At 44.3% G+C, this 13,618-nt stretch overlaps 1 protein-coding gene and 1 long non-coding RNA gene across 2 annotated transcripts in view; one reads left to right on the top strand and one right to left on the bottom strand.

The window, feature by feature from the left end:
* The window catches only part of LOC128650456 (uncharacterized), a 115,942-nt gene extending 115,359 nt beyond the window's left edge, over positions 1-583 (bottom strand). The window contains exon 1 of the long non-coding RNA XR_008400766.1: positions 542-583. This is a non-coding gene — a long non-coding RNA (uncharacterized LOC128650456). The remainder of the gene's footprint in view (positions 1-541) is intronic.
* The window catches only part of MOGS (mannosyl-oligosaccharide glucosidase), a 179,827-nt gene that overhangs the window by 7,604 nt on the left and 158,605 nt on the right, over positions 1-13,618 (top strand). The window lies entirely within an intron of this gene.

Genomic DNA, 13,618 nt, shown 5'->3' with positions numbered 1-13,618 from the left:
TGACTATACAGAATATGTACAGATACTGATATAAATATACAGTATACACTAATTGTCATATAACTGCATGTAATAGACACTACTATACAGAATATGTACAGATACTGATATAAATATACAGTATACACTAATTGTCATATAACTGCATGTAATAGACACTACTATACAGAATATGTACAGATACTGATATAAATATACAGTATACACTAATTGTCATATAACTGCATGTAACAGACACTACTATACAGAATATGTACAGATACTGATATAAATATACAGTATATACTAATTACATATAACTGCATGTAATAGACACTACTATACAGAATATGTACAGATACTGATATAAATATACAGTATACACTCATTGTTATATAACTGCATGTAATAGACACTACTATACAGAATATGTACAGATACTGATATAAATATACAGTATACACTCATTTTCATATAACTGCATGTAATAGACACTACTATAAAGAATAAGATGTACAGATACTGATATAAAAATCCAGTATAAAACTGTTTAAAAACTTACTAAGAAGCACTCAGTTTAGCTCTGTTGAAAAGGTAGCTGGAAAGACCACTGCAAGTGGGAAATAAGACACCCCACCTCCCCCTTTTGCATATGAAAATACTTTTTACACAAACAGGAGCAAGCTGGAGAAGGTAGCTGACGGTATTCACATAAAACTTTGGGGCTTTGTTAGGAGTCTGAAAATCAGAGCAATGTTATTTAAAAATAAGCAAAACTATACATTTATAAAAAAAACAAAAACAACTTTATGGGCTTTATAAATAGATCATCTACAAAACATTTATGCAAAGAAAAAATGACTGTATAATGTCCCTTTAAGCTTTTTCCAATAAATGATTAGGTTTATTCAAGGTGCTTTGGTCCACTTCTGTGAATTACTGTGTGACAGTGTGTGATACTACTGTGTGACAGAGTATGAGAGTGTGTGACACCGGGGGGACACTGTTATATTGTGTGACAGTGTGTGACAGCTCAGTAACATTGGGGGAAACTGTGTGACAGTTCAGTGACACTGGGGGACACTGTGTGACAGTGTGTAATACTGTGTTATAGTTTGTGATATTGTGTGACAGTGTGTGATACTGTGTGACAGCTCAGTGACACTGGGGACACTATGTGATACCGTTTGTGACAGCTCAGTGACACTGATGGAACACTGTGATACTGTGTATCGGTGTGTGACGGCTAATTGACACCGGTGGACACTGTATGTGTGACAGCTCAGTGACACTCGGGGGCACTTTGTGATAGTGTGTGACAGCTCCATGACACCAGGGGATACTGTGTGCCACTGAGTTGATAGGTGTGTGGCACTGTGTGTTACCGCTGGACAGGTGTGTTACACCAGGAACTACCAGCTGACAGGTGTGTGACACTGGGAACTATCGTCTAACAAGTGTGTGACACTATATGACACCAGACACTACTGGCTGACAGGTGTGTGACACTGTATAACACCGGGCACTACTGGCTGAGAGGTGTGTGACACTGTATGACAACGGGCACTACTGGCAATAGGTGTATGACACTGTATGACACCGGGCACTACTGGCTGACAGTTGTGTGAAACTGTGTGACAGCTCCAAGACGCCGGGCACTACTGGCTGACAGGTGTGTGACACTGGGAACTATCATTTGACAAGTGTGTGAAACTGTATGACACTGGGCACTACTGGCTGACAGGTGTGTGACACTGTATGACACCGGGCACTAACGGCTGACAGGTGTGTGACACTGTATAACACCGGGCACTACTGGCTGAGAGGTGTGTGACACTGTATGACAACGGGCACTACTGGCAACAGGTGTGTGACACTTTATGACACTGGGCACTACTGGCTGACAGGTGTGTGAAACTGTATGACACTGGGCACTACTGGCTGACAGGTGTGTGACACTGTATGACACCGGGCACTACTGGCTGACAGGTGTGTGACACTGTATGACACCGGCTGACAGGTGTGTGACACTGTATGACACCGGGCACTACTGGCTGACAGGTGTGTGACACTGTATGACACCGGGCACTACTGGCTGACAGGTGTGTGACACTGTATGACACCGGGCACTACTGGCTGACAGGTGTGTGACACTGTATGACACCGGGCACTACTGGCTGACAGGTGTGTGACACCGGGCACTACTGGCTGACAGGTGTGTGTGACACTGTATGACACCGGCTGATAGGTGTGTGACACTGTATGACACCGGGCACTACTGGCTGACAGTTGTGTGACACTGTATGACACCGGGCACTAACGGCTCATGTGTGTCACACTGTCTGACAGCTCTGTGACACCAGGCACTAACGGCTCATGTGTGTCACACTGTCTGACAGCTCTGTGACACGGGCACTACTGGCTGACAGGTGTGTGACACTGTATAACACCGGGCACTACTGGCTGACAGGTGTGTGACACTGTATGACACCGGGCACTACTGGCTGACAGGTGTGTGACACTGTATGACACCGGCTGACAGGTGTGTGACACTGTATGACACCGGGCACTACTGGCTGACAGGTGTGTGACACTGTATAACACCGGGCACTACTGTCTTGACAGGTGTGTGACACTGTATGACAGCGGGCACTACTGGCTGACAGGTGTGTGACACTGTATGACACCGGCTGACAGGTGTGTGACACTGTATGACACCGGGCACTAACGGCTCATGTGTGTCACACTGTCTGACAGCTCTGTGACACCAGGCACTACTGGCTGACAGGTGTGTTTCACTGTTTGACACCAGGAACTACCGGATGACAGGCATGTAACACTGTGTGACAGCTTCATGACACTGGGCACTACCAGCTTACTGGTCCTTGACATCGGGAGCACTGTGTGACAGGTATCTAACACTGTGAAGGTAACAGAGGGGAGCACTGTCGGCTGACAGGTGTGGGACAAAATTTGTGACACCGTGCACTACTAGTTGACGTGTGTGTAGCACTGTGTGACAGCTCCATGACACCGGGCACTACCGTCTGAAATTTGTGACAGCTGCGTGACACTGGGCAGTGGGCACTACCAGCTGACTGGTGTGTGACAGCTCCGTGACACCGGGCACTACCCGCTGAAAGGTGTGTGACAGCTTCATAAAACCAGGCACTATTGGCAGTCAAATGTGTGACACTAAGCATTGCTGGTTAAAAGGAGCGTGATACTGCGTGACACCTCCATCACTCCGTGCACTAATGGTTGACAGGTGTGTGACACTGTGTTATAACTCCGTGACAATAGGACACTACCGGCCTGCTGACAGGTGCATGACACTCTACTTTGTGACAGTTCTATGACACTGGGCACTACCAGCTGACAGGTGTGTGATACTGTGTGAGGGCTCAGAGACACCAGACACTACAGGCTGACAGGCGTGTGACAGCTCCATGAACCTTTTCCTTCTAAATAAAGGGAGAGTCCACAGCTGCATTCATTACTTTTGGGAATACAGAACCTGGCCACCAGTTGAAGGCAAAGACATCCCAGCCAAAGGCTTAAATACCTCCCCCACTTCCCTCATCCCCCAGTCATTCTTTGCCTTTCGTCACAGGAGGTTATCAGAGAAGTGTCGGAAGATTACGGAGTAGTTCCTTATGGAGGGTAGTACTCTTTGAAATGGGACTGGAGTTTTAAGTAGTCTTGTCAGCCTCTCAGTGAGAGCATGGGTGAAAGTTAGAGTCTGGAGATGCAGGAAGAGTCTTTCTGCGAAACCATCCCGACTCACATTAAAGGGATAGGAAAGTCAAAATTCAACTTGCATGATTCAGATAGAGCCAGTCATTTTAAGACACTTTTAAATTCACTTCTATTTTCAAATGTGCTTCGTTCTCTTAGTATCCATTGTTAAAAAATGAATACGCACATATCATACACTAGTGGGAGCTGCTACTAATTGGTGCCTGCGCACATTTGTCTCTTGTGATTGGCTAAATAGATATTTCTCTTGTTAAGTGTATCCAGTCCACGGATCATCCATTACTTGTGGGATATTCTCCTTCCCAACAGGAAGTTGCAAGAGGATCACCCACAGCAGAGCTGCTATATAGCTCCTCCCCTCACTGCCATATCCAGTCATTCTCTTGCAACTCTCAACAAAGATGGACGTAGTAAGAGGAGAGTGGTGTATTATAGTTAGTTTTTTAACTTCAATCAAAAGTTTGTTATTTTTAAATGGTACCGGAGTGTACTGTTTCATCTCAGGCAGCATTAGAAGAAGAATCTGCCTGTGATTTCTATGATCTTAGCAGAAGTAACTAAGATCCACTGCCGTTCTCACATATTTTGAGGAGTGAGGTAACTTCAGAGGGGGAATGGCGTGCAGGTTTTCCTGCAATAAGGTATGTGCAGTTAATATATTTCTAGGGATGGAATTTGCTAGAAAAATGCTGCTGATACCGTATTAATGTAAGTTAAGCCTTAAATTCAGTGATAGCGACTGGTATCAGGCTTATTAACAGAGATACATACTCTTATAAAAGTGTAATATAAAACGTTTGCTGGCATGTTTAATCGTTTTTATATATGTTTGGTTACAAAACTTATTGGGGCCTAGTTTTTTCTCCTGTTAAGTGTGGTCAGTCCACGGGTCATCATTACTTCTGGGATATTAACTCCTCCCCAACAGGAAGTGCAAGAGGATTCACCCAGCAGAGCTGCTATATAGCTCCTCCCCTCTACGTCACCCCCAGTCATTCTCTTGCACCCAACGAATAGATAGGATGTGTGAGAGGACTGTGGTGATTATACTTAGTTTTATACCTTCAATCAAAAGTTTGTTATTTTATAATAGCACCGGAGTGTGTTATTCCTTCTCTGGTAGAATTTGAAGAAGAATCTACCTGAGTTTTTTCTATGATTTTAGCCGGAGTAGTTAAGATCATATTGCTGTTTCTCGGCCATCTGAGGAGAGGTAAACTTCAGATCAGGGGACAGCGGGCAGATTAATCTGCAAGAGGTATGTAGCAGCTTATTATTTTCTGACAATGGAATTGATGAGAAAATTCTGCCATACCGATATAATGTAAACTCAGCCTTAAATGCAGTAGCAGCAACTGGTATCAGGCTGTCATGTATGTATATTTTACACTTCAGTATTCTGGGGAATGGCACTTCACTGGAATTATACTGTATGCATAAGACTTTAGCCTAATTTGCAGGGACTAGCAACAGGCTTTTTAATAACACTTAATTTATTTATGTTAAACGTTTTTTGCTGGCATGTAAAATCGTTTAATTTTCTGAGGTACTGGGTGAAAAAATGTTTTGGGCACTATTTTTTCCACTTGGCAGTCGTTTTTATTTAATTTATGACAGTTTACTGATCTCTCTCACTGTTGTGTATGAGGGGGAGGGGCCTTTTTTGGCGCTTTTGCTACGCATCAAAAAATTCAGTCAGAAGTTTGTCTTCCCTGCATGATCCGGTTCATCTCTACAGAACTCAGGGGTCTTCAAAACTTGTTTTGAGGGAGGTAATCACTCAAAGCAGAGCTGTGAGATTGTAGTTGACTGTGATAAAAAACGTTTATTTCTGTATTTTTTTCTGCTATCAGGGTTAATTATCCTTTGCTAATGGGAGCAATCCTTTGCTAAAAGTGTGTTTTTTACAAAGATTTGATGCTATAACTTTTCAGTTTATCAATTTTCAACTGTCATAACTTTTTCTGTGCTTCTTATAGGCTCAGTACGTTTTGCATATTATAGTAAATTACTTGAAAAGTATTTCCAAGTTGCTAGTTTATTTGCTAGTGTGTTAAACATGTCTGATTCAGAGGAAGATATCTGTGCTATATGTGCTAAAGCCAAAGTGGAGCCCAATAGAAATTTATGTACTAACTGCATTGATGCTACTTTAAATAAAAGTCAATCTGTACAAATTGAACATATTTCACCAAACAACGAGGGGAGAGTTATGCCGACTAACTCGCCTCACGTGTCAGTACCTGCATCTCCCGCTCGGGAGGTGCGTGATATTGTAGCGCCGAGTACATCTGGGCGGCCATTACAAATCACATTACAGGATATGGCTACTGTTATGACTTAAGTTTTGGCTAAATTACCAGAACTAAGAGGTAAGCGTGATCACTCTGGGGTGAGAACAGAGTGCGCTGATAATATTAGGGCCATGTCAGATACTGCGTCACAATTTGCAGAACATGAGGACGGAGAGCTTCATTCTGCGGGTGACGGTTCTGATCCAAACAGACTGGATTCAGATATTTCAAATTTTAAATTTAAGCTGGAAAACCTCCGTGTATTACTAGGGGAGGTGTTAGCGGCTCTGAATGATTGTAACACAGTTGCAATTCCAGAGAAATTGTGTAGGTTGGATAAATATTTTGCGGTACCGTCGAGTACTGACGTTTTTCCTATACCTAAGAGACTTACTGAAATTGTTACTAAGGAGTGGGATAGACCCGGTGTGCCGTTCTCACCCCCTCCAATATTTAGAAAGATGTTTCCAATAGACGCCACCACACGGGACTTATGGCAAACGGTCCCTAAGGTGGAGGGAGCAGTTTCTACTTTAGCTAAGCGTACCACTATCCCGGTGGAGGATAGCTGTGCCTTTTCAGATCCAATGGATAAAAAGTTAGAGGGTTACCTTAAGAAAATGTTTGTTCAACAAGGTTTTATATTGCAACCTCTTGCATGCATTGCGCCTGTCACGGCTGCAGCAGCATTTTGGTTTGAGTCTCTGGAAGAGACACTTGAATCAGCTCCATTAGATGAGATTACACACAAGCTTAAAGCCCTTAAGTTAGCTAACTCATTTATTTCGGATGCCGTAGTACATTTAACTAAACTTACGGCTAAGAATTCCAGATTCGCCATTCAGGCGCGCAGAGCACTGTGGCTAAAATCCTGGTCAGCTGATGTTACTTCTAAATCTAAATTGCTTAATATTCCTTTCAAAGGGCAGACCTTATTCGGGCCCGGGTTGAAAGAAATTATCGCTGACATTACAGGGGGTAAAGGCCATGCCCTGCCTCAAGACAGAGCCAAACCTAAGGCTAGACAGTCTAATTTTCGTTCCTTTCGTAATTTCAAAGCAGGAGCAGCATCAACTTCCTCTGCACCAAAACAGGAAGGAGCTGTTGCTCGCTACAGACAAGGCTGGAGACCTAACCAGTCCTGGAACAAGGGCAAGCAGGCCAGGAAACCTGCTGCTGCCCCTAAGACAGCATGAATCGAGGGCCCCCGATCCGGGAACGGATCTAGTGGGGGGCAGACTTTCTCTCTTCGCCCAGGCTTGGGCAAGAGATGTCCAGGATCCCTGGGCGTTAGAGATCATATCTCAGGGATACCTTCTGGACTTCAAATCCTCTCCCCCAAGAGGGAGATTTCATCTGTCAAGGTTGTCAACAAACCAAATAAAGAAAGAGGCGTTTCTACGCTTTGTACAAGATCTTTTATTAATGGGAGTGATCCATCCGGTTCCGCGGTCGGAACAAGGACAAGGGTTTTACTCAAATCTGTTTGTGGTTCCCAAAAAAGAGGGAACTTTCAGGCCAATCTTGGATTTAAAGATCCTAAACAAATTCCTAAGAGTTCCATCGTTCAAAATGGAAACTATTCGGACAATTTTACCCATGATCCAAAAGGGTCAGTACATGACCACAGTGGATTTAAAGGATGCTTACCTTCACATACCGATTCACAAAGATCATTACCGGTATCTAAGATTTGCCTTTCTAGACAGGCATTACCAGTTTGTAGCTCTTCCATTCGGATTGGCTACGGCTCCAAGAATCTTCACAAAGGTTCTGGGTGCTCTTCTGGCGGTACTAAGACCGTGAGGAATTTCGGTAGCTCCGTACCTAGACGACATTCTGATACAAGCTTCAAGCTTTCAAACTGCCAAGTCTCATACAGAGTTAGTACTGGCATTTCTAAGGTCGCATGGATGGAAGGTGAACGAAAAGAAGAGTTCTCTCTTTCCACTCACAAGAGTTCCCTTCTTGGGGACTCTGATAGATTCTGTAGAAATGAAGATTTACCTGACAGAAGACAGGTTAACAAAGCTTCAAAATGCATGCCGTGTCCTTCATTCCATTCAACACCCGTCAGTAGCTCAATGCATGGAGGTGATCGGCTTAATGGTAGCGGCAATGGACATAGTACCCTTTGCACGCCTACATCTCAGACCGCTGCAATTGTGCATGCTAAGTCAGTGGAATGGGGATTACTCAGACTTGTCCCCTACTCTGAATCTGGATCAAGAGACCAGAAATTCTCTTCTATGGTGGCTTTCTCGGCCACATCTGTCCAGGGGGATGCCATTCAGCAGGCCGGACTGGACAATTGTAACAACAGACGCCAGCCTACTAGGTTGGGGCGCTGTCTGGAATTCTCTGAAGGCTCAGGGACTATGGAATCAGGAGGAGAGTCTCCTACCAATAAACATTCTGGAATTGAGAGCAGTTCTCAATGCCCTTCTGGCTTGGCCCCAGTTAACAACTCGGGGGTTCATCAGGTTTCAGTCGGACAACATCACGACTGTAGCTTACATCAACCATCAGGGAGGGACAAGAAGCTCCCTAGCAATGATGGAAGTATCAAAGATAATTCGCTGGGCAGAGTCTCACTCTTGCCACCTGTCAGCAATCCACATCCCGGGAGTGGAGAACTGGGAGGCGGATTTCTTAAGTCGTCAGACTTTTCATCCGGGGGAGTGGGAACTTCATCCGGAGGTCTTTGCCCAAATACTTCGACGTTGGGGCAAACCAGAGATAGATCTCATGGCGTCTCGACAGAATGCCAAGCTTCCTCGTTACGGGTCCAGATCCAGGGATCCGGGAGCGGTTCTGATAGATGCTTTGACAGCACCTTGGACCTTCGGGATGGCTTATGTGTTTCCACCCTTCCCGATGCTTCCTCGATTGATTGCCAGTATCAAACAGGAGAGAGCATCAGTGATTCTAATAGCGCCTGCATGGCCACGCAGGACTTGGTATGCAGATCTAGTGGACATGTCATCCTGTCCACCTTGGTCTCTACCTCTGAAACTTGACCTTCTGATCCAGGGTCCCTTCAAACATCAAAATCTAATTTCTCTGAAGCTGACTGCTTGGAAATTGAACGCTTGATTTTATCAAAACGTGGTTTTTCTGAGTCAGTTATTGATACCTTAATACAGGCTAGGAAGCCTGTTACCAGAAAGATTTATCATAAGATATGGCGCAAATACTTATATTGGTGCGAATCCAAGAGTTACTCATGGAGTAAGGTTAGGATTCCGAGGATATTGTCTTTTCTACAAGAAGGTTTAGAAAAGGGTTTATCCGCTAGTTCCTTAAAGGGACAGATTTCAGCTCTGTCCATTCTTTTACACAAACGTCTGTCAGAAGTTCCGGACGTTCAAGCTTTTTGTCAGGCTTTAGCTAGGATCAAGCCTGTGTTTAAAACTGTTGCTCCACCATGGAGTTTGAACTTAGTTCTTAATGTTTTACAGGGTGTTCCTTTTGAACCCCTTCATTCCATTGATATCAAGCTGTTATCTTGGAAAGTTCTATTTTTAATGGCGATTTCCTTGGCTCAAAGAGTCTCTGAGTTATCCGCCTTACATTGTGATTCTCCTTATCTGATTTTTCATTCAGACAAGGTAGTTCTGCGTACTAAACCTGGGTTCCTACCTAAGGTGGTCACTAACAGGAATATCAATCAAGAGATTGTGGTTCCATCTTTGTGTCCTAATCCTTCTTCGAAGAAGGAACGTCTGCTACACAATCTAGATGTAGTCCGTGCCCTGAAATTTTATCTACAGGCAACTAAGGATTTTCGACAAACGCCTTCCCTGTTTGTCGTTTATTCTGGTCAGAGGAGAGGTCAAAAAGCTTCGGCTACCTCTCTCTCTTTTTGGCTTCGTAGCATAATTCGGTTAGCCTATGAGACTGCTGGACAGCAGCCTCCTGAAAGAATTACAGCACATTCTACTAGAGCTGTGGCTTCCACTTGGGCCTTTAAGAATGAGGCTTCTGTTGAACAGATTTGCAAGGCTGCAACTTGGTCTTCTCTTCATACTTTTTCCAAATTTTACAAATTTGACACTTTTGCTTCTTCGGAGGCTGTTTTTGGGAGAAAGGTTCTTCAGGCAGTGGTTCCTTCCGTATAAAGAGCCTGCCTGTCCCTCCCGTCATCTGTGTACTTTAGCTTTGGTATTGGTATCCCAGAAGTAATGATGACCCGTGGACTGACCACACTTAACAGGAGAAAACAAAATTTATGCTTACCTGATAAATTCCTTTCTCCTGTAGTGTGGTCAGTCCACGGCCCGCCCTGTTTTTTATGGCAGGTAAAAAATTTTTTGAATTATACTCCAGTCACCACTACACCCTTTGGCTTCTCCTTTCTCGTTGGTCCTTGGTCGAATGACTGGAGGTGACGTAGAGGGGAGGAGCTATATAGCAGCTCTGCTGGGTGAATCCTCTTGCACTTCCTGTTGGGGAGGAGTTAATATCCCAGAAGTAATGATGACCCGTGGACTGACCACACTACAGGAGAAAGGAATTTATCAGGTAAGCATAAATTTTGTTTTTCCACATGGCTGGTTTGATTTTTGCCTAGAAACAGTTCCTGAGACTTTCCACTGTTGCAATATGAGTGGGAAGGGCCTATTTTAGTGCTTTTCTGTGCAGATAAAAATACTGACAGAGACATTCAGCTTCCCTCTGCATGATACAGGACATCTCTGAAGGGCTCAAAAGGCTTCAAAGTCGTGTTTGAGGAGGGTAACAATCACAGTAGACTGTGGCAGTTGTTGTGCCTGTGTTTAAAAAACGTTTTTGTTATTAAGGGGTTAATCATCCATTTGCAAGTGGGTGCAATGCTCTGCTGACTTGTTACATACACTGTAAAAATTTTGTTAGTGTAACTGCCTTTTTTCACTGTTATTTCAAATTTTGTCAAAATTTGTTTCTCTTAAAGGCACAGTAACTTTTTTTATATTGCTTGTTAACTTGCTTTAAAGTGTTTTCCAAGCTTGCTAGTCTCATTGCTAGTCTGTACAAACAAGTCTGAAACAGAGGATACTTGTTCATTATGTTTAAAAGCCATGGTGGAGCCCCATAGGAGAATGTGTACTAAATGTATTGATTTCACCTTAAACAGTAAAGATCAGTCTTTATCTATAAAAGAATTGTCACCAGAGGGGTCTGTCGAGGGGGAAGTTATGCCGACTAACTCTCCCCACGTGTCGGACCCTTCGCCTCCCGCTCAAGGGACGCACGCTAATATGGCGCCAAGTACATCAGGGACGCCCATAGCGATTACTTTGCAGGACATGGCTGCAATCATGAATAATACCCTGTCAGAGGTATTATCCAGATTGTCTGAATTGAGAGGCAAGCGCGATAGCTCTGGGGTTAGACGAGATACAGAGCGCGTAGATGCTGTAAGAGCCATGTCTGATACTGCGTCACAATATGCAGAACCTGAGGACGGAGAGCTTCAGTCTGTGGGTGACGTCTCTGAATCGGGGAGACCTGATTCAGAGATTTCTAATTTTAAATTTAAGCTTGAGAACCTCCGTGTATTGCTTGGGGAGGTATTAGCTGCTCTGAATGACTGTGACACAATTGCAGTGCCAGAGAAATTGTGTAGGCTGGATAAATACTATGCAGTGCCGGTGAGTACTGATGTTTTTCCAATACTTAAAAGGCTTACAGAAATTATTAGTAAGGAGTGGGATAGGCCCGGTGTGCCCTTTTCACCACCTCCTATATTTAGAAAAATGTTTCCAATAGATGCCACTACACAGGACTTATGGCAGACTGTCCCTAAGGTGGAGGGAGCAGTTTCTAGTTTAGCAAAGCGTACTACTATCCCGGTTGAGGACACTTGTGCTTTTTCAGATCCAATGGATAAAAAATTAGAGGGTTACCTTAAGAAAATGTTTATTCAACAAGGTTTTATTTTACAGCCCCTTGCATGCATTGCGCCTGCCACTGCTGCGGCGGCATTCTGGTTTGAGGCCCTGGAAGAGGTCATCCATACAGCTCCATTGACTGAAATTGTTGACAAGCTTAGAACTCCTAAGCTAGCTAACTCATTTGTTTCTGATGCCATTGTTCATTTGACTAAACTAACGGCTAAGAATTCCGGATTCGCCATCCAGGCGCGTGGGGCGCTATGACTCAAATCCTGGTCAGCTGATGTGACTTCAAAGTCTAAATTACTCAACATTCCTTTCAAGGGGCAGACCTTATTCGGGCCTGGTTTGAAAGAAATTATTGCTGACATTACTGGAGGTAAGGGTCATACCCTTCCTCAGGACAGGGCCAAATCAAAGGCCAAACAGTCTAATTTTCGTGCCTTTCGAAATTTCAAGGCAGGTGCAGCATCAACTTCCTCTGCTTCAAAACAAGAGGGAACTTTTGCTCAATCCAAGCAGGCCTGGAAACCTAACCAGTCCTGGAACAAGGGCAAGCAGGCCAGAAAGCCTGCTGCTGCCTCTAAGACAGCATGAAGGAGCGGCCCCCTATCCGACAACGGATCTAGTAGGGGGCAGACTCTCTCTCTTCGCCCAGGCGTGAGCAAGAGATGTTCAGGATCCCTGGGCGTTGGAGATCATATCTCAGGGATATCTTCTGGACTTCAAAGCTTCTCCTCCACAAGGGAGATTTCACCTTTCAAGATTATCTGCAAACCAGATAAAGAAAGAGGCATTCCTAAGCTGCGTACAAGATCTCCTTGTAATGGGAGTGATCCATCCAGTTCCGCGGACGGAACAAGGACAGGGGTTTTATTCAAATCTGTTTGTGGTTCCCAAAAAAGAGGGAACCTTCAGACCAATTTTGGATTTAAAGATCCTAAACAAATTCCTCAGAGTTCCGTCATTCAAGATGGAAACTATTCGACCATTTTACCCATGATCCAAGAGGGTCAGTACATGACCACAGTGGACTTAAAGGATGCCTACCTTCACATTCCGATTCACAAGAATCATCATTAGTTCCTGAGGTTTGCCTTTCTAGACAGGCATTACCAATTTGTAGCTCTTCCATTCGGGTTGGCTACAGCCCCAAGAATTTTTACAAAGGTTCTGGGCTCACTTCTGGCGGTCCTAAGACCGCGAGGCATAGCGGTGGCTCCTTACCTGGACGATATCCTGATACAGGCGTCAAGCTTTCAAATTGCCCATTCTCATACAGAGATAGTTCTGGCATTCCTGAGGTCGCATGGGTGGAAAGTGAACGAAGAAAAGAGTTCTCTATCTCCTCTCACGAGGGTTTCCTTCCTAGGAACTCTTATAGATTCTGTAGAAATGAAAATTTACCTGACGGAGTCCAGGTTATCAAAACTTCTAAATGCTTGCCGTGTTCTTCACTCCATTCCGCGCCCCACGGTGGCTCAGTGCATGGAAGTAATCGGCTTAATGGTAGCGGCGATGGACATAGTGCCATTCGCGCGCCTGCATCTCAGACCGCTGCAATTATGCATGCTCAGTCAGTGGAATGGGGATTACACAGATTTGTCCCCTCTACTAAATCTGGATTAGGAAACCAGAGATTCTCTTCTCTGGTGGTTATCTTGGGCCCATCTGTCCAAGGGTATGACCTTTCGCAGACCAGATTGGACA

Source organism: Bombina bombina, chromosome 2 (genome assembly GCF_027579735.1).
Source record: "Bombina bombina isolate aBomBom1 chromosome 2, aBomBom1.pri, whole genome shotgun sequence".
In the NCBI taxonomy this organism is placed as follows: Eukaryota; Metazoa; Chordata; class Amphibia; order Anura; family Bombinatoridae; genus Bombina; species Bombina bombina.
Note: the sequence above shows the minus strand (reverse complement) of the source record. Positions and strands in the feature narration are given on the sequence as shown.